The sequence below is a fragment of the Melanostigma gelatinosum genome, assembly GCF_949748355.1.
Source record: "Melanostigma gelatinosum genome assembly, chromosome: 9".
NCBI lineage: Eukaryota > Metazoa > Chordata > Actinopteri > Perciformes > Zoarcidae > Melanostigma > Melanostigma gelatinosum.
The window spans coordinates 24,063,301-24,068,290 of NC_136642.1; the positions used below are offsets into that span (position 1 = coordinate 24,063,301).

The following is a 4,990-nucleotide window of genomic DNA, read 5'->3' on the forward strand; positions in this document are numbered from 1 at the left end:
CTTCACACATCAATGGGCTCCTCTTTGTTGTACTACAAGTGTTATTTTGAAAAAATATGATTTTTATCCATTTTTGTGGATATTTATGAAAAATAATAATCAATAGCTTTACTGTTGAAAAGTGTAGCATGACCAAAATCACTTCACACATCAATGGGCTCCTCTTTGTTGTACTACAAGTGTTATTTTGAAAAAATATGATTTTTATCCATTTTTGTGGATATTTATGAAAAATAATAATCAATAGCTTTACTGTGGAAAGGTGTAGCATGACCAAAATCACTTCACATATCAAGGGGCTCCTCTTTGTTGCACTACAAGTGTTATTTTGAAAAAATGTGATTTTTATACATTTTTGGGAATTGTTATTGGAAAATATTTTCAATAGATTCACTCTTGTAGTGTAGTGTGATCGGTTTAACCACCAGGGGTCAATTCGGGTTGTACTACAGCAGTAATTATTGAACCTATGTTTTGTATTGTGTATGTCTTTAATAAAAATATAGTACCACATACATCAAGATAAGAGCCATCATAAGTAGTTCACTTGTTTAATCATAACAAAGAATATACACATATATTGTCATGCTGTGACAACATTGTGATAATTTTGATCCAGTACAATTTAAAGAAAAAGGAAAAATAAATGTGGCAAAACAAATACTCGACTTTATGCATGTTTATGCACCTAATTTTGACACAATGCACAATGCCAAGGGGTGTCTTTTTTTGGTATTTGTGCTGCTGTGATTCCAAGGCACTGCGTGTGAAACCATCTTGTGCAAGTTCCACATTGAATCTACATGGGGATAAACACCATAAACATATTAAAAACAATGTCAACTTTAGGAAACCTGTAATGCGTAAAAGTTAACAATGTCTGATGACTTTAATATTATCCCTTGAATCGCACTCGAGGTATATCCAGATTATCCACAACTCAGATTATCCGTTTATCTCGGAAAACAATTTAACATTAAGTCTCACCCAAACAGCATCAACAGCAGTTTTGGGCAGGTCCTCATTTCCACAGAAGGAACAGAGCTCATCCATTGAAACTGGAAATATAAATGTAAAAGTATATTCGTGTCAAGTTTGTTTGAACTTTTTAAATAATTCTTTGAATATTTCGAACAATACCTGATCCTTTCAGAATTTCTTCAGCCATTTCTCTTCTTAATTTTTGAAGAGATTGTTTTGATGAGTCGATGTTAAAAGTCTGTGGAATGTTTGGAAAGTCCATCACCGTCATCTTGGCCATCTGTACGAATGGAAAAACAACACACCTTGTATGAATTTACGTAGTAATACAGCATATTGTTTAATCTATCATAAAGACAACATGTTGCTTGGAATAACCTGCATGACAAAGATCCCACAACTGGTGTCATCTTTCTGGCAGGTGTGGGTTATCTGGCCAGGCTGCCACTTGATGTTCACCCAGTCCTCCTTTCCAAGACTATTGCGGCGCATCTTGAAATACTGTCTACAGGATGAAAGGAAAATCATTTTGGTTTACATTTGCACTTACTCTATGGCTTTACTAAAGGTTTGCATAACCTTATTTCCCATAATCTAATAAATAATTACCCAAATCTCTGGCCAGCCTTTCTGGAGTCTTCAACTTCATTTAACCCTTCCAGAGGATCAACCACAAAAATGTGGTTTGAAAGGGCATGAAGATACTGTTTTAAAAAGTAATATATTGTTAAAGCATGTTGTAATGACCGTTGCTTCCCAATAAAAAAGTCATTACGGTTGCTGAAATGTTTGTTCTGACGCATGTCATGAATAACAAAGTCGTGTCCAATATAGGCATTTTATTTCTCTCATAATCAGAGTTCCACCACTTTCTCTTCAGTTATCCATTTTCTCCATAAACCAATAAATCATAACATTTGCATTCGTTAAATGTGCACGGTCAAAAACTGTTTGCTTCTGCCTATTAGCAACCACCTATGTCCAATGACCCCACTGATTATATTACCTGTGGCCTGACTCACACCGGCACTACGCCCCCATGTGGTGAGAGGTTGTACAAAAATATTTTTTCAAAATATTTTTTCAAAATATTTTTTCAAAATAACACTTGTAGTACAACAGGAAGGAGCCCATTGATGTGTGAAGTGATTTTGGTCATGCTACACTTTTCAACAGTAAAGCTATTGATTATTATTTTTCATAAATATTCACAAAAATGGATAAAAATCATATTATTTCAAAATAACACTTGTAGTACAACAGGAAGGAGCCCATTTATGTGTGAAGTGATTTTGGTCATGCTACACTTTTCAACAGTAAAGCTATTGATTATTATTTTTCATAAATATCCACAAAAATGGATAAAAATCATATTTTTTCAAAATAACACTTGTAGTACAACAGGAAGGAGCCCATTTATGTGTGAAGTGATTTTGGTCATGCTACACTTTTCAACAGTAAAGCTATTGATTATTATTTTTCATAAATATCCACAAAAATGGATAAAAATCATATTTTTTCAAAATAACACTTGTAGTACAACAAAGAGGAGCCCATTGATGTGTGAAGTGATTTTGGTTACATTATATTGCATGACAGTGAAGCTATTGAATATTGTTGTAGGAAGTATTTTCGGCATTGCACTTTGTAGACGGTCCCTGCGCACTCGTCTCGCAGCCAGCCGCTCATTGAGACCAATGCCGATTGTCCAGCTCGGAGGAGTCCGTAAGACGGCCCGTTTTAATGAAATTGAGGTTGTAGCTTGTCGTCTACCTCACTACGGTTATAGGGAGGTATCGTTTGTATTTTAGCAACGTTTCGTTAACGATTTATTGAACCGGGAAGTCCGAATCTGTCAATATCTTTCTAACTTTACCTAAGTCCCCTCCCTTGAGTCAGGCCTGGAAAGACAACGCACTGGATGTAATATTGATGGGAGCTGGATGGGAAATGGCTTTTCATCTCAACACAAATAAACATCCCACTGGTTTATAGTGCGGCGTATTTGTTTGAATAACTTTTTCTGCAGTGAACTAAACTGACCCTTGCTGTTATATCCCTCCGTCAGCCCCCCCCCCCCAGTTCCCACTGCAGATAGGAAATAGATTTTTCTGCAAAGATCTGGGATCCGTTTGTATTTTTTACTTTATTGGTCTGAAAACCAGATGTTGTACAGCCTCTCAAGTGCTGAATGGAACGCCAAAATATTTAATATTTTCCCATTACCGACCTTAAAACCGGCCTCCCAACCGATGTAAAGCCAGTGTTTGAACAGAGTGAGGATTCTTCTCAGGACAGTAAAAGTCCTATTATTACTCTGTGTCCAGGCAAGGTTTATTTTCCTCCAATCATAATCCCTACTTTGTTTCTACAGCAGCCCCAGTATTTGCATTCGCATTCAGACCGCCTCCTCCCCATAGGACACATTGTAGGACAGCGTTTGGCACATTGTGCACACTGCAGATACCAGGTTACTGGCTATGAATTAACATATTCTGAATGGGAAACAGAAGGTATTTGCATATTTCGGCAAAAGCTATTGTTACATTTCATTCTGCAACTTTGAGACGTATATTCCTCTGAGAGATGAATATGGATGCAACTGTGCGCACACTTCAATAATACCATTTGTAACGCCATAGGATTAAGTGGGGCCGCTCATGCTCAAGCGCCGTTAGAATAATGCCCAATATGGGTATCAGAGATCTAATGAGGGGTTGGGTTACTCCTTATTGGTTTACGCTGGTTAAGTGAATCACTCTCCAGCAGCCAGTTAGGGTTTCTGCAGCTCCCTGGTGTGAATGTAAAGAACAAGTACAGTACGTAGTGTAACTAATTCCATCTAAACCATGATGTTTTTACTAAACATAACAAGGTAGCCTTGTTTTGTCGCCTAAACATAACCAAGTAGTTGGTCCGGGAGAAAATAAGTTTCCGAATACATAAGAATACATTTTAGTTGTATGGGAATGTCATTTTGTAGGAGACAGGGTTGAAATAATGTAACTCCTGAAGTTTAGTTTCAAATAGTTTTAAAATAAATGTCAAAAAATGATTTACATTGACAGTAAATATGTGAGAATTCTGAGAAACCTGCTATTGATTATAATGTAGCATTACCTGTTAACAGGAACTGCTTTTATTTTGAAGTACAAGGAAGTAACAGGTTCAGTGCTTTGTTTCCAGTGTTTACGAGACGTCGGGTGCAGAAGCCTGTTTGGTTCACCCGTTTTGGTCGTTATTTGAAGCTTCCGCTGCACAACAAAATGTTTGCTCACATGCTAAACTAAGATGGTTGCAAATATGGAGCAACAAAACAAACAGATAAACTAATGTCAACTCCACAGAAATGTCTAAAACGGGCTGTTGTTTGAAACGTAAGGCCGCTGACCAAGCTGTCATGTTTCACGAGTTGAGAGAGAGGACGTGTTTCTGTTTGCAGCGTGAGTGTGAAGCAAGATGGAGAAGGACGAGAAAGCGCTAAAAGATTTAAGCATGGGTAATACCAGCATTTTCAGTGTCCTTCACACTGAATTCATCCATGACACCACCTCCCATCCTTGATGAAGGTAACATTGCTCCACCTGAGCTGCTAAAAAAAGGTGTCCGTGTGCAGTGTGATGACCTTTGGAGGTCACAGATGGAGCTCCTGTCAGTCAGCTCGTAGACTGGTGCTGAGTCCAGGGCAGGCTGGGGTGGGGTCAGGATGAGATGAACAGGTGTGGGTGGAGGGAGGGCCCGGCATGACTCCTGTAACCTTGGTCAAACACTGAGCGTGTGTATGTGCGGATAATGTGCATTTAAAAGCAATCCCACAATGTGTGCAGATAGATATGTAGATATGCTTTTGCACTGTTGCGTTTGAGCAGCAGTATTGTGAGTGTTGGAAGCTGGAGAAGGATCTGTACAGTGTGTGCGTGGTCTAGGGTGTGATCTTATTTATCTGTGGTGCAATGTGAGAGGTGGGAATGTGGAAATGAGTGCAGTGTATCTAGTGTTGGGTTACATC

General features: G+C 38.3%; 1 long non-coding RNA gene across 1 annotated transcript; it reads right to left on the bottom strand.

Moving 5' to 3' along the window:
• Positions 1 to 1,019: 1,019 nt before the first annotated feature.
• LOC306781652 lies at positions 1,020 to 1,746 on the bottom strand. Its single transcript, XR_013772226.1, has 3 exons — positions 1,591 to 1,746; positions 1,360 to 1,486; positions 1,020 to 1,261 (listed from the first exon to the last, which is right to left on the bottom strand). It is a non-coding gene; the product is annotated as an uncharacterized lncRNA (long non-coding RNA).
• Between the last annotated feature and the right edge of the window lie 3,244 nt (positions 1,747 to 4,990).